This window comes from Podarcis cretensis (genome assembly GCF_951804945.1).
Source record: "Podarcis cretensis genome assembly, chromosome: 3".
In the NCBI taxonomy this organism is placed as follows: domain Eukaryota; kingdom Metazoa; phylum Chordata; class Lepidosauria; order Squamata; family Lacertidae; genus Podarcis; species Podarcis cretensis.
The window spans coordinates 18,388,849-18,413,988 of record NC_137172.1 but is presented as its reverse complement, the minus strand read 5'-3'; the positions used below and the strand labels follow the sequence as shown (position 1 = coordinate 18,413,988).

The 25,140-nt window shown below is 46.1% G+C and overlaps 1 protein-coding gene and 1 long non-coding RNA gene across 15 annotated transcripts in view; one reads left to right on the top strand and one right to left on the bottom strand.

Moving 5' to 3' along the window:
* The window catches only part of LOC307211921 (uncharacterized protein), a 340,964-nt gene that overhangs the window by 192,338 nt on the left and 123,486 nt on the right, over positions 1-25,140 (top strand). Inside the window, exon 1 of one of the 14 annotated variants that reach the window (XR_013836603.1) lies at positions 18,357-18,428. The exons of the other annotated variants lie outside the window; for them this stretch is intronic. The gene's annotated coding sequence lies outside the window, so the exon portion shown is untranslated. Of the gene's footprint in view, positions 1-18,356; positions 18,429-25,140 lie in introns of those variants that run through there. 14 annotated transcript variants of the gene reach the window in all.
* LOC307212127 lies at positions 12,627-15,634 on the bottom strand. The gene is made up of 2 exons (XR_013836852.1): positions 15,403-15,634; positions 12,627-12,831 (listed from the first exon to the last, which is right to left on the bottom strand). It is a non-coding gene; the product is annotated as an uncharacterized lncRNA (long non-coding RNA).

Sequence of the window (25,140 nt, the reverse complement as noted above, 5' to 3'; positions counted from 1 at the left end):
ACCATTCCAAATGTGGTCTGACCAAGGCAGAATAGAGTGGTACTATTACTTCCCTCGATCTGGACACTGTACTTCTGTTGATGCAGCCTAGAATAGCTTTAGCCTTTTTTTGCTGCTGCATCACACTGTTGATTCGTGTTAAGCTTGCGGCCCACAAAGACCCCTAGATGCTTCTTCAGTTGTGGTACCCAGAATGGGACACAATATTTCAGATGTGGCCTGACCCAAGCAGAAAAAGTGCGGGACTATTACTAACATCGATCAGGACACTGTGCATCTGCTGATGAAGCCTAGAATAGAATTAGCTCTTTTTTAAAGAGTAGGAAGAGTGTGGGAACAGGGTGAAAAGGGAGAACGGTTACATTTTGCAAAATAGGGTATTGCCAGTCCTTTGCTGAACTTGCTGGCTGCCAAATCGTAAGAAACAGGGGAGGCAGCCCTGCCAGCAGCCGTCCAAGGGAGCTGGGTGTGGTTTTGGCAGCTGTAGATGTTCTGCTTTCAACAGCAAAACAGATCAGCAACTGAGTGCTTGACTTCTAAACAAGCACTTCGAATGTTTGTGCTCTTTGGTTGATTTTGTATTCAAATTGCCCTGCTTTTCCACCAGCTCCTCCGGGAACCAACTTATCTTTTTCCCTGTCGTGAATTTCATAGTCATGCCACTGATGAGTCCTTATTTCAGATAATATAATGCACTCGTTGCTATCTGAGGATTTCTACTGAGCCTCAGCCAATTGCTCCAGCTCCTGCTGTTGTTTGCTTATTAATTGTACAGGGCTTTCAAGACAGCAAGTATTATTTTTGAAAGTTGCACGGCATTATTTTTTCATTCCTCCCAGCGTTGTTTTGTAGCTCGTTTTCTTCTACTAGGTTGCTCTCCCTAGAGAAGCGAGATCAGAAAAAGCTGCTGGTAACAGAGAGCTGCAAAAAAATTGAAAAGCTTTCTCTGCAGTAGTAACTAGTTGCTGCTCTCTGTCATCTGAAAACTGACTGGCTGCATTTCCCAAATCAAATGCAGAAATGTAGGAGTTTTCTGGCTTGTAAGGCAGCATCTCTGCAGAAGGAGGCTGTCCTCTCCTCTCCTTTCATCTCCTTGCCATCCCTCTAGATCAGGGTGGTCCAACTTTTCATACCAAGTGGGCCGCAAGAGAACCTGCGGGCTGCACATTGTCTTGCACTGAAGGGGGGGATTGAGGCCAAAATTTGATGCCCCCAACCCCAGCCCTCATGCTGCCTTCCCAAAGCTGGCTGAGTGAGGTGCTCTAGACCATGGGTAGGCAAACTAAGGCCCGTGGCCCGGATCCGGCCCAATCGTCTTCTAAATCTGGCCCGCGGATGGTCCGGGAATCAGCATGTTTTTACATGAGTAGAATGTGTGCTTTTATTTAAAATGCATCTCTGGGTTATTTGTGGGGCCTGCCTGGTGTTTCTACATGAGTAGAATGTGTCCTTTTATTTAAAATGCATCTCAGGATTATTTGTGGGGCATAGGAATTCGTTCATTTCCCCCCCAAAAAAAATATAGTCTGGCCCACCACATGGTCTGAGGGATGGTGGACCGGCCCCCAGCTGAAAAAGGTGGCTGACCCCTGCTCTAGTGCTTCTCCTTTTGTCTGCATTTTCAAGCACATCTGGTGTGGGGAAGGGACATAGCTCAGTGTTAGAGCCCATGCTAAACAAGGTCCCAGGTTCAGGCCTCGCCATCTGCATGTAGGGCAGGGGAACACTGGGGGAACTTCTGCCGGTCAGTGTACACCATATGGAGCTTGATGGCCTGGTGGCCCGACTATGTGTAAGGCAGGTTGCTATATCCCTACACAATAGTGCACCATCTCGCTATTTGGAATGGCAGGTGGGGGCACCAACCCATGAAGCATTCCAGCTTGTACATAGGTGCTCCAGCTTGCTGTTCGATGTTGGAAGCTCGGGGGTGGCGGGGAGGCAATATTCCTGGGAATGCCTGTCCAGGCAAGGGAATAGCAGGGAAATCTTTGCTGGAAATGTGCTGACTTGCAGGTAAAGGGTAAAGGGTCCCCTGACCGTTAGGTCCAGTCGCGGACAACTCTGGGGTTGCAGCACTCATCTTGCTTTACTGGCCGAGGGAGCTGGCATACAGCTTCCGGGTCATGTGGCCAGCATGACTAAGCCGCTTCTGGCAAACCAGAGCAGCACATGAAAATGCCATTTACCTTCCCACTGGAGCGGTACCTATTTATCTACTTGCACTTGACATGCTTTCAAACTGCTAGGTTGGCAGAAGCAGGGACTGAGCAACGGGAGCTCACCCCGTCGCGGGGATTTGAACCGCCAACCTTCTGATCAGCAAGCCCTAGGCTCTGTGGTTTAGCGCCACCCGCATCCCAACTTGCCTACATCCCAAGACTTATACCAATTTGGTGCAGCTATTCTGAGGAATCACAGAAACACAGGCTGTTTTACACAGCCCGTTTTCCCCGTAAGCCAACAGCTTCTCCTCCTTATTCTTCCCTATGCTTGCAGTTGTGGGTGGAAAGGTTAAAATGTGAACCCAGAACCCCACGTAGTTGCAGCAAGCAGCTATTCCTCCGATCATGGCCACCACGGTAGCTGGAAAAATGGCTGTCAGCAATTTCATCATAACATTTTGCTCTATGATCTTGTCTGTGTGTGTGTGTGTGTGTGTGTGTGTGTGTGTGTGTGTGTGTCTGAAAGGATATGTGTGTGTGCTCATGACCACTTAGTTATAGGGGAAGTGGATTGTGTGTACTGGACTAGAAGGGAGCCAGTGTAGTGAAACTCCTACCTTAATCTAACCTCTTGACCATGGGTAAGCAAACGTAAGGCCCGGGGGCCGGATCAGGCCCAAATCAAATCAAATTTTATTAAACGGTCACAGACCAGATTAACTCGTACAGCTAGTCATCAAAACATAACACCGGAGAAAACAAAGGACAATTTCAATACAGATTAGGCCATAACAACAATTTAAAATTAGACAGCATGAATAAAATTAAGTATTTGCCTTCGCCTGCATGTTGACATTGGAAAGCTCTTGTTTCCTGCGCCTAATAGCGGCTACACAGAATTTAGCAACATTGATCGTGATTTCAGGAACCTTATCTTCTACCAAGGCTCTCATACATTGGAGTTCTGGTTCATTTTTAAGCTTTTGTAGAACTGGGGCAATAAAGGTCAGGCGTAGATCCTCGTAATAACTACAGTGCAGCAATACATGCAAACTTGTTTCCACTTCCGATGAGCCCAATCGCCTTCTAAATCCAGCACACGGACGGTCCGGGAATCAGTTTTTACATGAGTAGAATGTGTCCTTTTGTTTAAAATGCATCTCTGAGTTATTTGTGGGGCCTGCCTGGTGTTTTTACATGAGTCGAATGTGTCCTTTTATTTAAAATGCATCTCTGGGTTATTTGTGGGGCATAGGAATTCGTTCAGTTTCCGCCCAAAAAATATAGTCCGGCCCCCCACAAGGTCTGAGGGACAGTGGACCGGCCCCCTGCTGAAAGTTTGCTGACCCCTGCGTCTTGACTTAGGATTTGATGGCAGATGGTTCCCCAGATGACTAAGGATTAATCCCTGTTGCTTGCAGTGGTGGGAGTCTAAGGAAGCGTGAGATTGGTTGATGATGGAATCAGCACAGAAACAGGGTGTTTGTGTGTGATGGTAATCACAGAATCACAGAATTATAGAGTTGGGAGGGACCCCAAGGGTCATCTATCCCAGCCCCCTGCAATGCAGGAATGTGTATGAGCTGCTTTGATCATTCAAAACAGTGCTGTATAGGGATTTCCAGTCCATAGTTTCAAAGATCTTGCAAGTTCCACAGCTGGAGCCAATGGGTTGTAATCAATGTAACTGCCAAGGCAAACTTTGCATTCCCTCTTTAACACCTGTTGGGATTTTAACACCTCTCTGACCCCTTTGTAATGCTGCTCGTTTATCTGACTGCTTTATCGAGGCTTTAATTTTGTCAAACTCCTTTGTAATATTTATGGGCGATGTGCAAAGTCAACAAACAAACGAAGTGTCCACGGCTTGAAAAGCGTTGCAAGGTAAGCAGCCGCGATTCACTCGCTCGGCCCGTTTGTCACTCAGTTCAATGGTTGCGCAAACTAGCCCTACAAACAAATCTCACATGGATCAGTACTTTAGGGACCACATTAAAACCCAGCCCGGCGAAAGGGACCTGACTCATCTGTGCATAAGAGCTTAATCTTGTGCGGATTTGCAGGGCTGCATAAGCAGTTTGTTTACCTAGCTGTGTGCAAGATTACAGAGAAGAGAGTGTGCTTTTTTATCTTCAGCAGAAGCCCTGGCAGTTCCTTCTCTGCCATTGCAGACTAATTGCGTTCATTAGAGCAGACGGCGCAGCAGGTTGCCTCCTCTCCTTGACTGGACTCGCCGCAGCCTCCCGCTGTTCGTTTACTTGATGTGGCTGGAGTTATTAAATGGTTGTTTTCATAATGACATCAGCTCTGAATTAGATAAGGCTCATCCAGGAAAGATAATTAGCTCGGCTTCAGAAAGAGCGTGCAGGAAGACTTGGCACAGGAAGAAGAGAGTGGGTTGGATTCTTGAAGGATAACTGACTACAATCTAAATTATCCTTGTGTAAAGAGGACGGCGTTGTCACTCCCACACATGTGCATTACAAGGGCTTCGCATGTGTGCTTATATCCCAGAGTTAAATGCCAGAAAGCATTTTCAGTTTTAAAAGAACTCTCTACTATCATTTCCATTATAGAAAGACATGCAGCATAAACAATTCTATATTATGTTTACATCAACCATGTATGATAAAGCCTGTTTTTAAAATACGGCACATACGATTCAAAAGCTCAAATGCATATGCATTGCAAGTGCCGTCTGTGCGTATTGCCCACATCTGCTGGTAAGAAGGGAGGGGGAGTAGTATTGGAAGGCTACTCAATTTTAAAATAACTATTCCACTTGCTGTTCTGCATCTGATAGCATCCACACATGCAGGGAATAGTCTGGAGGAAGCTCACAGCAGCTTCAGTTTCTACTTCTGTGCTTAGCCTGTGATATTAAAAATCACCCTAACGGAATTTCCTAAATCGAAAGTAAGATTTTAATTCTTACTGTCACCATGCTGATTAGAGATTTGCTTAAATGATCAGGCAAAGAAGGGTGGCGGAAACTTTTTTAAGCTGCCCTGTTTTTCCGTCTTGTCTGCCTAACTTCATGCAGATTCTTAGAAAACACAATACAGTCATACCTTGGGGTACAGATGCTTAAGGTTGTGTTTTTTTGGGTTGCGGACCGCCAAAACCCAGAAGTACCGGAATGGGTTACTTCCGGGTTTCAGCGATCGCGCATGCGCAGGAGCACTAAATTGTGCTTTGCGCATGCGTGCCAAATTGCAACCCGCACGTGCGCAGACGAACGTGCATCCCGCACTGTTATGGCTATCGGGTGGTTGCTCAAGAGCAATCAGGCAAGGTGCCTCACTGGTCTGTTCTAAAGCTTTATTATTGGTGCTAAAAACCTTTAGAATGCAGAGCGCCTCTATTCCATGTCTTGCTCATTCACTAGCAGAATCTGAGAGTGGGCGGTCCTTGAATCTTCCCCAGCAGAGTAGTCTCTTGACCCCCAGCCTACGCCTCTCCTCTCTGCGTGAAAGCCTTCTGCGCAAGGAAGGTGTGGGTAAAGGGGGACCTCCCTCCTCAGCCCTGCACCTAGAGGCGTGGCTCCCTTCCTCTGCTGAGGAGGTGCTGCTTCCCACGATCTTTGGGGGCTCTCTGTAATCCATCCGCCTTCCCCCCCCCCCACCCCTGAGCCGATGGCAGTTCCCTGACACACACGGATCACATTTGCAACCCAAGCGTTCACTGTAAACATGATCAACATTGAAAAGTTGTTGGGCTCCTTCCCACGGTTTGGTGGGATGGCCCTGTGAGTGGATGCAACCACCCATTTGGAACCGATAGAGGCACTTGATGCCATCTGTTCAAGTTGCAAGAAAAGAGGTTCCACTCCTTTGCTGCCAAGGAGTGTGGTGGAGTCTCCTTCTTTGGAGGTCTTTAAGCAGAGGCTTGACAACCATATGTCAGGAGTGCTCTGATGGTGTTTCCTGCTTGGCAGGGGGTTGGACTCGATGGCCCTTGTGGTCTCTTCCAACTCTATGATTCTATGATTCTATGATTCTATGATTCAAACATCAGGAAGGGTTTTCTGACAGTAAGAGCTGTTCCAACAGTGGAACAGACCCCCTCAGAAGGTGGTGGGCTCTCCTTCCTTGGAGGTTATTAAGCAGAGTTTGGATGGCCATCTGTCATGGATACTTTAGCTGAGATTCTGGCATTTCGGGGGGTTGGATCAGATGACCCTCAAGGTCCCTTCCAATGCTACACTTCTATGATTCTATGATCTTCACCTGCCTATCTCACCTTCCTGGCATCTGTCCCACAGGGCAGCTGTTGACCATGCGGGGAAAGGGAGTAGCCCATCTGCAGCAGCCCCAGATTATTTCTTTATCTGCTCCCTCACTCTCCTGGGATCCTTCCCACAGTTGGTGATAGATGGCCCTGCGGAGGAGGAAGATGGGGGGATACAGCTGATGGAGGCAAAACTTACCTTTGTACAAGCCATGCTGATTTTTATTTGGCAAGGCTTTTTCTTCTCTTGAAGGCCAATCTGCACAGTAACATAATTCATATGGATCAACATTATTGGGATTTTACTATTTCAAACTGCACCTTGAGGATTGCAAAGAGTTTGTTATTCCCTCACAACAAAAGCTCCCTGTTAATGGAAAAAAGATAATAAAGCAGACAAGCTTCGGCCTAGCTTTCTCTCTAACAATATTTTTTATACAAACATGTAGCCTCCACCTGTTGCCTGAAAGGCTTCAGTCCCAAAAACATGTGATTTGTTTTGTGTACATGGCCTCTAAATGTTTAATAATGCTTTGCACAAGTTCATCTGGGACAGGTCTCTAATTTTCCTGGATTCCCTGTAGATTCTTTAAGAACAAGCCTCTGCTGAATTTAGCAGTATAATTATAATTTAGTGAAAAGATCCTGTTTCAGGTGTTAGTTCTTTTAAAACTCTCACGTATTTAAACAGAGCTTAGTATAATTTAAAATATATAAGCACAGACAGCACACCCAATATTAGTTTGCAGTTAAATGATTAATAACTACACATAATAAAGGCTGCCTTTAAAATAAGGCAAACACAGCTAGTATTCTAGGAAATATATGAGGGTTGGCAGTTCGCAACTTTTTACTCAGAGTAAGGTAAAGGTAAAGGTACCCCTGCCCGTACGGGCCAGTCTTGACAGACTCTGGGGTTGTGCGCCCATCTCACTTAAGAGGCCAGGGGCCAGCGCTGTCCTGAGACACTTCCGGGTCACGTGGCCAGCGTGACATCGCTGCTCTGGCGAGCCAGAGCCGCACACGGAAACGCCGTTTACCTTCCCGCTGGTAAGCGGTCCCTATTTATCTACTTGCACCCTGAGGTGCTTTCGAACTGCTAGGTTGGCAGGCGCTGGGACCGAGCAGCGGGAGCGCACCCCGCCACAGGGATTCGAACCGCCGACCTTTCGATCGGCAAGTCCTAGGCGCTGAGGCTTTAACCCACAGCGCCACCTGCGTCCCATGTAAGAGTAGACCCATGTAAATGAATGAGCCACACTTCCGCTTGCTTGCCCCACCTCTTGCCTCCTGGGAAAACCCACTGTTTGCCACTGAATCAAACGGCAATCAGGTTTTCTCCAGATTGACCATTGCTCCGATTTAGCGCTTAAAAAACCAGGTTTTTCCAGGAGGAAGCAGCAGGGTAAAGGCAAAACCACTCAGAGCCGTGCATAAAAGCATGGGATCAGCGGGAAACCGCTCAGACCCTAAGGTCAGCCTGTTAACTTCAGTGCACCCAATCTGAGTAAAACTTAGTTGAATACCGTGTGTCTGGTGCTCCCAATCTTCCCCTCTGTTGCCACATTATCTCAGCAAATGTGGGTTGGGGATCGTGATATTTGCCAAGGCCAATGTCCAGTTTGGCTCAGAAGTGCCATGTCTTCACAGCCATACATATTAGAACAGAGGTCAGCAAACTTACCGTGCCTCAGGCCGGTGTCTCCAGCACCGATTGTGCAGCGGGCCAGAGGGCGGGGGAGCGTGTGCCCATACGCATGCACACACACTATTTCCGGCGCACTTCCGGGTTGGAGGAGCACCAGAAACAGCTTATGTGCATGGGCCTCCTCCGACCTGGATGTGCACCAGAAATAACGCTTGTGGTTGTTGTTGTTGTTTAGTCGTTTATGTTGGGATACTGCCAGGGAGACAAAGTCCATCATGACCCCACGTCATTTCCGGACGTCCATCGATCTCCCGTAGACAACGCAGTATCATTCAGTTAGCGACACGGGCTCCAGAAAAAGCTTGCCACATTCCAGAGCTCATGCACGCTCTATCAGCACATAATGCACAGCAAAAGATGCACGCAGGAGAGCATTATTTACAACTTTATTCAGCGTTGGTCAGAACAAAGAAAACATGACTGCCTGCTTCAATGTCTCAGGCACAGAGAGAGAAACGAAAGCATAGACACAACAGAAACATCCTGTGAACAGGAAATACGCAGACTCTGTGACTCACAAAGCCTGCTCCCTTTTAAGGTGGAACGGAAATATCCTAACATCCTCCCCCTTTCCGTGTAACCTGTAGTACCTGTGGTTCAACCCAATTGCAACCTCTGTACATAAACCTTAAGTTGTTCTCTGTTAACAACCTTAGACAACAGATCAGCAGGAATTTCATTTCCTGGCGTGTAGGACACCTGAATGAGTCCTTTCTGAATACACTCTCTTGCACAATGTAGCTTAATCTGCAAGTACTTGGTTCTTTGCTTGCAACTCTCTGAGTTCAGCAAAGCCAAACAGGATCTATTGTCTTGATACACTTGTATAGGACATTTCACAGACACTCTGATGTCCTTAAACAGTTGCATCAACCATTCACAATCCTTGAGTGAAAATGACAGAGCATTGAGTTCTGCTTCACAGGAACTTAGGCTTACTGTCATCTGCTTCTTGCACAGCCAGACAAACAGGCAGTGGTTGTACATGTAGCATACTCCAGAAGTGCTTGTACCATCCGTGGTGTCACTTCCAAAACTAGCATCTGCAAAGATTTCAAGACCTCCAGTCTTCTGACTGGTGAACCTCAGCCTGTAGTGCAAAGTCCCTTTCAAATAACGGGCTATGCGCTTCAGAGCTTTCCAATCCTGAACAGTAGGATTGTTAGAACGTCTGCTAAGCAGGTTAGTGCTTACAGCTATGTCAGGTCTTGAACATCTAACAATGAAATTCAGCTTGCCTAGAATGCATCTGTACAGCGTAGTGTCAGAAAACGCTTCAGCAGTACTATCTACCTGGTAACCTGTCACCATCGGTGTGTCTGCTGGGTTTGCATCAACCAAATTCAACCTGGTTAATACATCAGCAATTTTCTTGCTCCCTCTCCACCTGCAGAGAAAGATAGTTGGATACCTCACCAAGATCCTTCATGTCAAAGTGCTCCTTCAGCTGAGCTAGGGTGCTTTGGTACAAAGCCTGATTCTTCCAAAACATCAGAAGATAATCAACAAAACATAAACAATACAGTTTGTTTTGCCCCTCCTCCTTGACAAACACACATGGATCAGCTTTGCCCTGGTGAAAACCTAGAGAAAGCAATGTCTCAGTGAGTTTTGTGTTCCAACACCTGGCACTCTGCTTGAGACCATATAAGGATTTCCGAAGTTTACAGACCATTCCCTTCTGTATCTGCATTCCATCAGGTGCAAGGATAAACAGCTCCTCCCCCAAAACCCCATGCAAAAAAGCTGTATTAATGTCATGATGGGAAACATACAGTTTCTCCTCTGCAGCAATCTTGAGCATCAGCTGAATGCTCTCATACTTGACGGTGGGAGAGTAGGTCTCGTGGTAATCCTGTCCTGGTACCTGTGAAAAACCTCTGGCAACCAATCTGGCTTTGTGTCTGACAACCTTGCCATTCTGGTCTGTCTTGGCCTTGAAGACCCATTTGCTGCCAACCAGTCTCATCCTCCTCTGGGTAACTCTGGAAAATTCCCACATTCCCCCCCCCCACTTAGGATTATACTCAACACTCTTTGTGAACAATGGACTTAGAATCAGTCATCCATACCCTGTATGCACCTTTTTCGTACCCCATGAACAAACCATGTGCCCCACGCTTCCTAAGCTTGTTGCTCTGTGGGGTGTGTACCCACATGTCAGAACCAAAGATTCTCATGTGCTTGACGTAAGGTTTCTTACCAAACATCTTCGCATAGGGAGTACAACCAATAGGTGATGACAGTCTGCGATTATAAGTGTAAACAAACGTTGACAGAGCCTCCCCCCAATACTTCTCAGGGAGAGTGGCATCATGCAACAAGGTTTTCAGGCCTTGAAGCAAAGTCTGATTTGCTCGCTCCGCAAGTCCATTCATCCATGGCGATCTAGGCGTTGACAAGTCATGCTGACAAGTCATGTTGACAAGTTGTTGACAAGTCATCCATATGTCAGGAGTGCTCTGATGGTGTTTCCTGCTTGGCAGGGGGTTGGACTTGATGGCCCTTGTGGTCTCTTCCAACTCTATGATTCTATGATTCTATGCGGGATTCCCTTCTCAGTCAGGAAAGCTTCAAACTGCTGAGAAGTGAATTCCCCGCCTCGATCAGTAAAGAGCCGATACGTTTACTGTGAACATTCTCCAACCAAGCACAGAATGCCTTGAACCTAGGAAATGCTTGCGATTTCTGCTCGAGCATAAACACATGAATGTACCTGGAAAAAGAATCAATTAGAACCATGAAGTACCTTGCTCCACCCAAAGAGGGTGCAAGTGGACCAACCAGGTCTGCGTGGACTAGCTGGTAGGATTTGGAAGCCTGCCTACTAGACTCCTTGCCTTTTGGAGCAACCTTCACCTTGTTCTCTGCACAAGATACACATTTCATGTGAAACTTACAGGGTTTGATGTTCAAACCCTGAACCAATCCAGGCATCTTAGCCAGCGTCTGCCAAGACATGTGACAAAATCTTCGATGTGCTTCATGAATACATCCTGCATGAAGAACTTTGTTAGTTTGTGCAACACAACAAGAATCAACATTAGACACAGCAACACCATTGTCATCATAAGTTATACAGAATAAGCCATGCACTTTGCATGCAAAATGTCCTCTTTGCCTTTCCTGATGACACAGACGCTCCTCTTGAAGGAAATCTCAAAGCCACGCCCAGTCAGCTGTGGGACACTGAGCAAATTGTCTGCAGCACCTGGAACATAAAGTACATCTTTGATGGTTGTATGCAGACTTGCCAGTTTCACAGTCCCAACTCCTGCGATTTGCAACATCTTTCCATCTGCCTGGTGGATCTCTCCGTCTTGAGGTGTGAAGGAGATAAACAGATGCTTATCTTTTGCCAGATGGCGGGTGCATCCAGAATCTACAATAAATCTGGCCTTGGCCTTTGGAGCAGCTTTTACAGCAAGCAAAACCTTGTTTTCCACCGGTGTGGGCTTTTGCTGCTTGCCCCCCTGCTCCTGGCCATCAAACTTGCCTTCGGCTTTTGGAGAAGCAGTGCCAGCAAACAAAGCCTTGTTTTTCCCTGGCTTGGGCTTTTCACCCCCCCTTCTGCTTCGGGCCATCTGCAGGCATCTGTCTCTGTTTACCTCTGCCTTCCGGTATCTGTGAAGATGACCTTGGCTCTCATGGGAAAGAGAGCTCTCAGCTGCCGAATCCTTGGCTCCCCCTGGAGGCTGGAATGCTACCTGGGATGACATCACAATCAGCTCCCCCTGCAGCTTGCAACCGGTGCCCTCGGCATCCCTGCATACATTCTCATTCTGGGAAATAGCCAGGACCTCCGATGCAGTCAAACTCTGGGCTGGGATGGGCTATCTTCAAAGCATTCCACATCTGACGTGCAGTCGTGTTGCCAGCTAGCGTGGCAATTTCCTCCAGAGAGACGGACAAGACAATTACGTCTATGGCCCTTGAATCTTCAGCCTTCCATCTATCTATCAGAGGAACTGGAGGGGCTTCACACACAGTATGCCACACTCCAAACTGTAGTAGTAGACTTTCACACCATTTTGCCCAGGTCTCATAATTGTGCCAATTTAACTTTGGGCACTCAGTGCCATCATCTGAGGCTTGTAAAAATTCCATTCCAGGATTTTACTTGAGTGTGAGCCTTTTTCACTTCAGAGGCTCCTTATCTTGGCTACTCATAAATCTTGAGGCCTGCTTGGCTCGACTCCCAGGCCAATTAGCCGGCCGGAGTTCAAAGAGACTTTGCCACGGCAACGAAAAGCCTTGACTTTTCCACACATACCTCAGCAGTCTGTCGCAGTCTTACTCTCCTGTAAGTGCCGTGAATCTGGGCCCGAAACCTGTTGTTGGGATACTGCCAGGGAGACAAAGTCCATCATGACCCACGTCGTTTCCGGACGTCCATCAATCTCCCGTAGACAACGCAGTATCATTCAATTAGCGACATGAGCTCCAGAAATAGTTTTCCACATTCCAGAGCTCATGCACGCTCTATCAGCAGATAATGCACAGCGAAAGATGCACGCAGAAGAGCATTATTTACAACTTTATTCAGCGTTGATCAGAACAAAGAAAACATGACTGCCTGCTTCAATGTCTCAGGCACAGAGAGAGAAACGAAAGCATAGACACAACAGAAACATCCTGTGAACAGGAAATACGCAGACTCTGTGACTCACAAAGCCTGCTCCCTTTTAAGGTGGAACGGAAATATCCTAACAGTTTAGTCATGTCCAACTCTTCGTGACCCAATGAACCAGAGCACGCCAGGCACTCCTGTCTTCCACTGCCTCCTGCAGTTTGGTCAAACTCATGCTGGTAGCTTCCAGAACACTGTCCAACCATCTCGTCCCGTCGTCCCCTTCTCCTTGTGCCCTCCATCTTTCCCAAAATCAGGGTCTTTCCCAGGGAGTCTTCTCTTCTCATGAGGTGGCCAAAGTATTATAGCCTCAGCTTCAGGCTCTGTCCTTCCAGTGAGCACTCGGGGCTGATTTCCTTCAGAATAGATAGGTTTTATCTTCTTGCAGTCCATGGGACTCTCAAGAGTCCCCTCCAGCACCAGAATTCAAAAGCATCAATTCTTTGGCGATCAGCCTTCTTTATGGTCCAGCTCTCACTTCCATACACATGCGCAGATAATGTGTATGCATGCGCACAAGCTATTTCCGGTGCTCCTCCAACCCGGAAGTGGGCAGCCGCGCAGCGGAGTGCCGGTAAGAATGGGTGGTGGCAGCGGGCGGCAGGGGTCGCTGTGGGCCGGATAAACGAGTCCCTCGGTCCTTATCCAGCCTGCGGGCCTTAGTTTGGGGACCCGTGTTTTAGAAGCTTCAGGTCTGCTGCAGGAGAGAGTGAGGCCCCTCTCCCTTCACAAGAGCGTAAGACAAGGCTGGTTGCTGGATCAGGGCCAAGGACCAACCAACGGCCTGCAAGCAGGAAATGAAAGCAGCAGTGACTCCTCCCACATTAGGTCCTTTGCAGAGTGCGATTTAATGATGCTCTGTAAGTAAGACATTCAACCACGAGCCACCCCCACAAAAAAACTGCGGTCACAATTCTGCGGGCTTGTTGGAACAGAACAGAACAAAAGAGAAACTGGGGTGGGGGGTGGACAGGAAAGCAAATAAATCTTAGCTATCCTTTACATTTTACAACCTTGTTTCTTTCCCTCTGAAGTGAGCTGGAGGGAAAATGGCTGCCAAATCCTTTCAGGTGGCAAGTATCCACAGCTAGCGATTTCCCTTTTTATTTTATTTTTCTTTCCTTATTCAAAAGGCAAGATTCACTCCCTTCAGTGCCATTTATCATTAAAGGTATACAACAAAGCAAAAGTTCTCAGCCGAAAGCCTAGTCTTCAGAAGAATCCATATGTGTAAGTAATGTGATGCAGCAGTTACTATAGCAATTATCTCTTCACAAGCCAAACTGCATCTGACAAGTTGTATTTTATCAGATTTGAAAATAAAAAAAGGTTGAAGTGTTGGTTTTGAATGGGATTTCATTAGCCCACTCACAAGTCAAGCTAGCGTGCAGGGCCAGGAGTCTGTATAGGGGTTAAAAAGAGAGAGAGAGAAAGTTGGCGTTCTGTGCTATGGCAACTCCGAAATCTAAGCAAGGGAACGAAGGGTTCTGTCACCTGTATATATTATGCAAATTGAAGGACTTTGTATATTTTTACAAACTTTATTCGGCTTTTGCTAGGCATGGGCGGGGCAAAGAGATATGTAGCAGACTGAATGCCTGCCCATGACAACTAGATAATTCTTGTGTTACATGTTATGATTTTACAGCGGAGTGGATTACTGTTATTTTAATTCTGCTTTGCTTCCAGGCAATCTGCTTAGTGAGCATTCATTCTTTTCAGATTGCCTTTTTAGATTGCCCTGTCTCTTTAGATTGTGAGCCTGAGGGCAAGGACATGTGTGTGCTTTTGTAAACTGCTCTGGGAGCCTTTTTTTTTTTTTTTTTAGGCTGAAAAGCAGGGCAGAAATATATTGTCATTTGTTTATGGTGAGGGTATCGAACGCTGCATCAAGCAAGTGTTATCCCACACTTCTCAGGGCCTTTTTTGACACTTTCCTCGCTGCAAAAAAAGTCAAATTTAAGGGTGGGTGTGCAAGAGGAATGGGTTTGTTGCACAGGAGTGGCAGGTAAATTGTGCAATCTGAATTTATCAATACAGTATGTGTTTGAGTTCCATCTGAAAATAGCAGTAGATTGTTAGCACCTTCTGACCATGGATGAATTTTGTAAGCCACTTTGAAAACCTCCACATGGAGGGTGGGAAGAGAATAAAGTTTTAAACAAGTATATGAATAAATAAATTTATGAATCCTGTTCATACACCTCTTGGCTTCTGAGAGATATTCCCAGGTCCGCCCACTCTCCCAGCCGACCTGAGCAGTCATAATTTTTTTATGGTGATCCTACCGTGCTTTGATCAGACAATATACAGTACTGCCTTCTCCTCCATATTGAGCGCTGGGGGAAACCAGAGTTCATTTGGTTTTACTCAGGAGGCTGATTGGCACAGCCCTGATTGGCTGGCCCTTGTGTCAGTCACAAAGCCGTCCCTCCTCCGTAAGACTTTTCTTTTTAATTATGCATGAGGCTGGGGGACACCTCAAAAAAAGAAGGATCGCAGAACAAATATTTGTACAGATAAAAAGAAGAAGATGCAAAGTACTTGAGGAACAAAGCAAACAGAAAAACAAGGCAGACAGCCTGTCTCCGGAGCGTGAGGGGAGGGGCGGGCAGTGGATCACAAGAGCTTAGGAAACTTCCTTATACAGAGTTAGAATATTCACCCACCCAGCTCATTACAGTGGTACCTCGGGTTAAGTACTTAATTCGTTCCGGAGGTCCGTTCTTAACCTGAAACTGTTCTTAACCTGAAGCACCACTTTAGCTAATGGGGTCTCCTGCTGCCGCCACACCGCCACTGCACAATTTCTGTTCTCATCCTGAAGCAAAGTTCTTAACCTGAGGTACTATTTCTGGGTTAGCGGAGTCTGTAACCTGAAGTGTATGTAACCCGAGGTACCACTGTCCTGTCTATATTGATGAGTTTTCCAGGGTTTGGGGCAGGAGATTTCCCCAGGGAGACAACAGGGATTGAACCTGGGAAGTCCTGCAGGCGGGTCATATGCTCAACCACTGAACAGTATCATAGAATCATAGAATTGGAAGGGAGTTGGAATGGACGCCCGAAGGTCATCCATCCCAACCCCCTGCAACGCAGGAACCTTTTGCCCAACGTGGAGCTCGAACCCACAACCCTGCGATTAAGAGTCTCATGCACTACCGACTGTGATAGCTCAGTATGAGACTCAGGATCGTGGGTTCAAGCCCCACATTGAGCAGAAAGATTGAACCCCCCTAAGACCTCCGGGTATAGGTTGGTAGATAATTCAGTAAATAAACTCAAAAAAACGAAGATCATGGCTACTGGTCCCATCACCTCCTGGCAAACAGAAGGGGAAGAAATGGAGGCAGTGAGAGATTTTACTTTCTTGGGTTCCATGATCACTGCAGATGATGACAGCAGTCACAAAATTAAAAGACACCTGCTTCTTGGGAGAAAAGCAATGACAAACCTAGACAGCATGTTAAAAAGCAGAGACATCACCTTGCCAACAAAGGTCCGTATAGTTAAAGCTATGGTTTTCCCAGGAGTGATGTATGGAAGTGAGAGCTAGACCATAAAGAAGGCTGATCGCCAAAGAATTGATGCTTTTGAATTATGGTGCTGGAGGAGACTCTTGAGAGTCCCATGGACTGCAAAAAGATAAAACCTATCCATTCTTCGGGACGCAGGTGGCGCTGTGGGTTAAAGCCTCAGCGCCTAGGGCTTGCCGATCGAAAGGTCGGCGGTTCGAATCCCTGCGGCGGGGTGCGCGCCCGCTGCTCGGTCCCAGCGCCTGCCAACCTAGCAGTTCGAAAGCACCTCCGGGTGCAAGTAGATAAATAGGGACCGCTTACCAGCGGGAAGGTAAACGGCGTTTCCGTGTGCGGCTCTGGCTCTGGCTCTGGCCAGAGCAGCGATGTCACGCTGGCCACGTGACCTGGAAGTGTCTCCGGACAGCGCTGGCCCCTGGCCTCTTAAGTGAGATGGGCGCACAACCCCAGAGTCTGTCAAGACTGGCCCGTACGGGCAGGGGTACCTTTACCTTTACCTTATCCATTCTTCAGGAAATCAGCCCTGAGTGCTCACTGGAAGGACAGATCCTGAAGCTGAAGCTCCAATGCTTTGTCCACCTCATGAGAAGAGAAGACTCCCTGGAAAAGACCCTGATGTTGGGAAAGATGGAGGGCACAAGGAGAAGGGGACGACAGAGGATGAGATGGTTGGACAGTGTTCTGGAAGCTACCAGCATGAGTTTGACCAAACTGCGGGAAGCAGTGGAAGAAAGGAGTGCCTGGCGTGCTCTGGTCCATGGGGTCATGAAGAGTCGGACATGACTAAACAACAACAAATAAACTCTATGATTCTATGTGTCTATCCCTACTTAGCTGTATCCCTACTTGTGCTGGATCCATATGTGTGTGTGTGATTACAGGAGCAAAAGGCAGAAGCTTTCTTCACTGCAGAAAAGAAACCAAAACCCTGCCTGCATGAGGATGCAGTTGCATGTAGCAGTACAGTGGTACCTCGGGTTAAGTACTTAATTCGTTCCGGAGGTCCGTTCTTAACCTGAAACTGTTCTTAACCTGAAGCACCACTTTAACTAATGGGGCCTCCTGCTGCTACTGCACCGCCGGAGCATGATTTCTGTTCTTGACCCGAAGCACTATTTCTGGGTTAGCAGAGTCTGTAACCTGAAGCGTATGTAACCTGAAGCATATGTAACCTGAGGTACCACTGTACCATGGGCCAAACTACACATGGCATTATTCACGCTTTTTAAAAAGGTGTGCTCATACTGGTCATTTCTGTTCTGAAGTGAAAGCAGACCCAGGTTTCCAATCCTGGGCATGTTTCTGGTCCAGATCTGGACCTTTCTCCTGTTGGCTGGAGCTTCCTATAGCTGAGACCAGGATATAGCTGGGAGGGTGCATTCACAGGTGAAGTTCAGCAAAATCCCCAGAGGTTGTTTATGTACACCGCAAGGAGTGTGTCAGCAGCTGGATTCAGTGAGAGCCTTCCACCTGGGTCACTTCCAGGCCTGTTATGTACACAGCCTCAAGGGGATTTTGTGCATTGGACAGCGGCTTTTGTCGATCTCACCTGGCCTGAACCCAGCCTGTAGGAAGTACTGTTCCTGTCAGTGTCTCTGTCACGTTTCTTGCCCAACAGGCACTAGGCGTGGTTTAAAAATTGCTTGTGCCCGTGCATGTGTGTGCATCTTCTGGAATGGGAACCTTGCTCCCCAGTACAGTCATACCTTGGTTCCCGAATGCCTTGGTACTCAGACGTTTTGGCTCCCGAATGCCGCAAACCCAGAAGTGAGTGTTCTGGTTTATAAACGTTCTTTGGAACCCAAACGTCCGACAGGGCTTCAGTGGCTTCCAATTGGCTGCAGGAGCTTCCTACAGCCAATCAATAGCCACACTTTGCCAATACATTTATGTATTGGCAATAAGTAATATGAAATTGAAATATGGAATAGACGGGAGGGTTGGGTCTTTAGTGCTAAGACCAATATATGTTTTATTGTTTTCTAATAAAATTATGTGTCTATGGTTATTCTTGTGTGTAATTTGGTATTTGTGTTTTTTTTTCTTTTTTCTCGTTGTATTAATAAAAATCTTTTTTTTTTTTTTAAAGCCACACTTTGGTTTCCAAACGTTTCAGACGTCGAACGGATGTCCGGAACAGATTCCGTTCGACTTCCGAGGTACGGCTGTATAATGTTTGCTTTGGGAAAGTATTTTTAAAACAATCTCTTGCAAATCCCTGCCCCCATGTGCATATTTGGGGGGGGGACTTTTTTGGGGGGAGGGTAAATTGTTTCCCAAATTGATCTTAATCCCAACTTTTGAAATAGCACCTCGACCATCTAAATACTATGCCATCCTAGCTGACATTTGTTTGCTGCCTGCCTGCATGCTCTGCTCCTGTAACTGTTGGCTGATCCACTGTGACATTGTGCAACGTTCACAAAAATTCTAACTGATGAGGAGAAGTGTTAGTTATATAACGCATACAGATAGTACGGCTTCTGTGAGAGAAATTAAAGGTCAGTCTGGCAGAGGGAAAAGCCTCACAGGAAGTGGTGTGTGCATCCTGAAACAGGAAACGAGAAGGCTGAGTTGAAACTCAGAAGATGGGGGGAAGGGGCTGGGGATGAAGTCCTGGGTCTATCTGTGGACTGGAAAGAAGCTCTTCTTAGAATACAAACATGCCAATTATATAAATAAAAGGCTCCACGTGCTTCACTTTTGGGTGCCTAATCCATTCCTAGCAGCATCTCTAATATTCACAGCAGATGCTGGTAACTTAAACTAGGCTATATCAGGTGGGTGGCATTAGAGAACCTTAACAAAACCCACAAGACCTCATTTATGATACCCACAATTTTTAGCCAAATCATTGCCCCTCTCATTCATCTTCTTAAAAAACAGTGCCTATGGCAGCTATCCCAACAAGATAGCTCCAGAGAAGCTTCTCTGCTGCTCCAGAGAAGCGGACACAGAGCAATGGTTCCAAACTACAAGAAAGAAGATTCCACCTAAACATTAGGAAGAACTTCCTGACAGTAAGAGCTGTTCGACAGTGGAATTTGCTGCCAAGGAGTGTGGTGGAGTCTCCTTCTTTGGAGGTCTTTAAGCAGAGGCTTGACAACCATATGTCAGGAGTGCTCTGATGGTGTTTCCTGCTTGGCAGGGAGTTGGACTCGATGGCCCTTGTGGTCTCTTCCAACTCTATGATTCTATGATTCTATGATTCTATGATTCTATGATAAGGAAAAGGATCTGTTGGATGGTTGGCTGGATGGCTGATTCCTTTGTATTTTGAGCAGAGGCTGTGGTGGTCTTTTTGGAATAAATGTATATGTGCATTGCCCATCTGCATGCTCCTAGTTCAGTCGTGCACCTGTATACAAACTGAATTTATTTGGTGTATCTTCTTCACTCTTTGCAATATTTACAGAGGTTTGTTCCCTAACTCTGTCATCATGCTTCGTTGCTTTGAATTGGTAAATAAGCTGCTCTTACCAAATCATGGAGCTGGTTTTTACTAAACTCCAGAAGAGGGCTAAAAGTGTGTGGGAAGTTCTCAGTTCACTCATCACCTCTTCTTGAATGAGGTGGCCTTTGTGAAGCCGGTGCCACTCCTTTTTTGACCTCATTCTCTTTTCTGTGACATGGGGTTTATAATGTTGTTGGTTCATCTTACAGAGTTGGCTTGTGAGAAGTCTTCTGAACACTTGAAATGTGCTGTATAAATGTTGGATGTTATTATGTAAACTGACAGTGCAACTTTGGTCTCCTCCTGATGGCCTGATTGAGGCTAATTTGCTTGCACAAAGCCTACACAGAGGTTAGACTATGTCCAGTGTTTATTGAACATTTATTCCGATTCAGCAGGGAAGTTATGTTATGTCAATGAACATTGGTCCTGTTTACTTGTGTACATTTTCCTGTTAATCATTTGCTTATACCACACTTTTTAGAACATTTCCCTGTCACTTTTCTAGCACAAAACATATATATTGCTTTTTAAACAAATGGATTTTTTTTTTGCTCTAGGGCAACAAAATGCTTCAATCCACTTTAACTGCACAGACCTAAATTTCTGGTATGCCCTGCAAAATACTGACAGTCTGCAGGTGGCCTTTCAGTAATGGATGTGTGGCTCGGGTGTGTATTCTGTTCAATTAATAACATTTTTTTGCAGGAATTCAAACCGAACCAGACCCCCAGCTCTTTTTATGTTTAAATTAGATATTATTCTGCCAGCCCAAATAGGTCAAGTGTCAGATACAAATCCAGAATGCATCAGCATTCTGTAGACGTAATGAGAAAGTAAGTACTGTAGCTACTAAATGTTGGCGGATATGAATATTTTCTGGCTTTGCTTATACTAATGTGGGTTTGTGTTTTGAAAAATAATCAGTAGAACAGTGGTTGCTCATGATGAAACGTTTATTTTTATCCATTAACTGCAACTAGAATTTTGTTCTGCCTTGGAAGGGAAAGACGAAAGCAAGGATTTATTACTTAGTGGGCTATTGGCCAACGTGGGTGTGTTATAAGGGAATTAGGCCCACCAGGCCATTTTGGCCAAGCCACACCCACCTGTTCTACACCAGACATCATATATGCCATCAGGTGCTTGGAAAGTTTAAAGGAACAAGTTCTAGTTCCAGTTCATCCTGTCCAAAAAGGAATCAGTTCCTGTTTGAGTTAATCCTTTTACAAAACATGTTCATATTCTCCACCAAAAAGCAAAACTCAGCATTCAGGAATATTACAAGCTCCTGTGGTGAAGTATAGGGTCCAAAAGGGGTCACACACAATCAATGAGATATCTTAGGGGGTGCTCTTCAGATTTGCAGATGATGCCACAGTGGGAGAGCCAGAGCCACAAAAGATAGAATCGGGATTCAAGACAACTTTGGAGGACTGGGCCAAAACTAACAAAAATGAATTTCAGTTGCACTCATTTCACACGCTAGCAAGGTTATGCTTAAAATTCTACAAGGAAGGCTCAAGCAGTATGTGGACCGAGAACTCCCAGAAGTGCAAGCTGGATTTAGAAGAGGCAGAGGAACCAGAGACCAAATTGCAAACATGCGCTGGATTATGGAGAAAGCTAGAGAGTTCCAGAAAGACATTTACTTCTGCTTCATTGACTATGCAAAAGCCTTTGACTGTGTCGACCATGGCAAACTATGGCAAGTTCTTAAAGAAATGGGAGTGCCTGATCACCTCATCTGTCTCCTGAGAAATCTCTATGTGGGACAAGAAGCTACAGTTAGAACTGGATATGGAACAACTGATTGGTTCAAAATTGGGAAAGGAGTACGACAAGGCTGCATTTTGTCTCCCTGCTTATTTAACTTATATGCAGAATTCATCATGCGAAAGGCTGGGCTGGATGAATCCCTAGCCGGAATTAAGATTGCCGGAAGAAATATCAACAACCTCAGATATGCAGATGACACAACCTTGATGGCAGAAAGTGAGGAGGAATTAAAGAACCTTTTATTGAGGGTGAAAGAGGAGAGTGCAAAATATGGTCTGAAGCTCAACATCAAAAAAACGAAGATCATGGCTACTGGTCCCATCACCTCCTGGCAAATAGAAGGGGAAGAAATGGAGGCAGTGAGAGATTTTACTTTCTTGGGCTCCATGATCACTGCAGATGGTGACAGCAGCCACGAAATTAAAAGACGCCTGCTTCTTGGGAGAAGGGCAATGACAGGCCTAGACAGCATCTTGAGAAGTAGAGACATCACCTTGCCAACAAAGGTCCGTATAGTTAAAGCTATGGTTTTCCCAGTAGTGATGTATGGAAGTGAGAGCTGGACCATAAAGAAGGCTGATCGCCGAAGAATTGATGCTTTTGAATTATGGTGCTGGAGGAGACTCTTGAGAGTCCCATGGACTGCAAGAAGATCAAACCTCTCCATTCTGAAGGAAATCAGCCCTGAGTGCTCACTGGAAGGACAGATTGTGAAGCTGAGGCTCCAGTACTTTGGCCACCTCATGAGAAGAGAAGACTCCCTGGAGAAGACCCTGATGTTGGGAAAGATGGAGGGCACAAGGAGAAGGGGGCGACAGAGGACGAGATGGTTGGATAGTGTTTTCGAGGTTACCAGCATGAGTCTGACCAAGCTGCGGGGGGCAGTGGAGGACAGGAGTGCCTGGCGTTCTCTGGTCCATGGGGTCACGAAGAGTCGGACACGACTAAACGACTAAACAACAACAACATTCTAGGCTACACTGACAAAAGTATAGTGGCCCAACGGACTCCCTCTGGAGGTGGTGGGCTCTCCTTCCTTGGAGGTTTTTAAGCAGAGGTTGGATGGCCATCTGTCATGCATGTGTTAGTGGAGATTCTCGCATTGCAGGGGGTTGGACTAGATAACCCTCGGGATCCCTGCCAGCTCTACAGTTCTGTGAATGTCAGGTGTGGTGTAGTGGTTAAGACCGGTAGACTCGTAATCTGGTGAACCGGGTTCGCTTCCCCGCTCCTTCACATGCAGCTGCTGGGTGACCTTGGGCCAGTCACACTTCTCTGATGTCTCTCAGCCCCACTCACCTCACAGAGTGTTTGTTGTGGGGGAGGAAGGGAAAAGGAGAATGTTAGCCGCTTTGAGACTCCTTAAAGGGAGTGAAAGGCGGGATATCAAATCCAAAGTCTTCTTCTTCTTCTTCAGCAGCTGAAGTTTTCGCCATGATCATATTTCCATGCTAGAAAAGGGTTGCCCTGTTTCATTTGTGCCAGCCGCAGAGCTGTGAAAGGCAGAAGGCACCATTTTCTTTGTTCAGGTACCTGCACATTTCTTTGCTCCTGTTGGAAAAGAACGAATAGGGAAGATACAGTAAATGCCTTCTTTTGACTCCTCCACCCCTGCTTAGCTATAACCAACATTCTGTAACCTCACAGGTTGTTGTTGTTGTTGTTTTTAACGTCCTTTTAAAAAAAATCACCAAGTTGTATACCTCTATGTACCTAGGGCATTCCCAAATATTTAAATAGCACTCTTATTTCTGGATGGTCCCATTTCTCTTCCAAACTGATTGACACTCAAGCACCTGAGCTTGTTATTGGAGAGAAATAGATGGATCAACTGCAAAATCTCTAATGTGTAGAATGTAGATAGCCTTATAAACTAGAATTACAGCGGGGGGGTCAATAATTTGACATATTCTTCCCCAGGCAGCCTGAAGGAGGCCTCCCATCTAGCAATGTGTTCCTTTTGTGTTACAAGGAAAACTCCTCATGGATATTATATTTGTCTGTCTATCATCTATCTATCTATCTATCTATCTATCTATCTATCTATCTATCTGTCTATCTATCTATATCTATCTATCTATCTATCTATCTATCTATCTATCATCTATCTATCATCTATATCAGCCTTTCATTGTATGTTTTCCTAATTCCCACTGTTTGTTTAAGAAGTCTCTGCTACAAGAATATTTCCCCCATACAGTCTGCATGATATGGCCCTCTCTCCCTTGAACAAATTCGAAAGAATTATCTATTTCCCGCTTCCTTAGCTTAAAAAGGTAAAGGTAAAGGTACCCCTGCCCGTACGGGCCAGTCTTGACAGACTCTGGGGTTGTGCGCCCATCTCACTTAAGAGGCCAGGGGCCAGCGCTGTCCGGAGACACTTCCGGGTCACGTGGCCAGCGTGACATCGCTGCTCTGGCCAGAGCCAGAGCCAGAGCCGCACACGGAAACGCCGTTTACCTTCCCGCTGGTAAGCGGTCCCTATTTATCTACTTGCACCCGGAGGTGCTTTCGAACTGCTAGGTTGGCAGGCGCTGGGACCGAGCAGCGGGAGCGCACCCCGCCGCAGGGATTCGAACCGCCGACCTTTCGATCGGCAAGCCCTAGGCACTGAGGCTTTAACCCACAGCGCCACCTGCGTCCCTCTTTCCTTAGCTTAGTCCGCCATTAAACCACCATGTGCCTTTTAAAAGCGGCATGTTGCAAACGTTTGGATTTATGGCACTCTACAAAATGCATTTGCAAATCGTTTCCACAGACAACTTTGCATTTTGCAATAGGTTCTGGCAAAGCTGCCTTAAAAAAACACCAAAAAAACCCCCAACAACTTTTATATAGTGTGCCGATCAGATTGGATTTAGGGACATAAATTAAATCCATCCCTATAATATACCATGGTGACTTAGAAGGATGCTGCAGGATCTTGTTGCCACAGAGAGTCCTTCTCACCCCTACCCAGGATGGCTATAAAGTAGACATACCTGATTTTAGTACTTCGTTCTTGGGGTCAACAGCATCAAACCAAGCTGAAAGTGAGGTCTTTTACTGCTAGCATTGAATTGCTCTTTGGAGGGCTGTAACATTAATCAGAGATACTCAGCTTTGGTTAAGAAACCTGCAAACTGCCTATACCTGGAGGCTTAACACACAAAAAACAAATGTATGCTCCATTGATTTTAAACTGAAATGCACAATGTAACTAATAAATGGCTACACGTTTTGACTAGTGCGGTAAGAAGATAGCCTGATTAGTCATGATCAAAAGGAAATAATCAGTGTGGAAAAAAAGGAGTTAATTGACGGCTCCCAGTGTGTTTCTGTTGTTCAACAGGGGATACATAATTTAAATAAAGCCTCTGTTCTAGAACATAACTGCATAGCATGGAATACAATATAAAAAGCTCTTTGTATTGTCATAGGATAGCTATTAATGCCCTAGATTTGGTCGGCAAAGCCTTATTTTGGAACCAGCTGCATAACTTGACTCCCAGCTTTTCACATAAGCCTTCAGTGAGTTTCATTGGCTAAAGTAGTTCTTTATGTCAAAAACAATTAAGATATGAATGCCGAGTCCGGCGTCCTTTTTAAACTTCCTTGTTGGAATCCAATGGCAGCATCAGATGACAAATAGTTAGGGT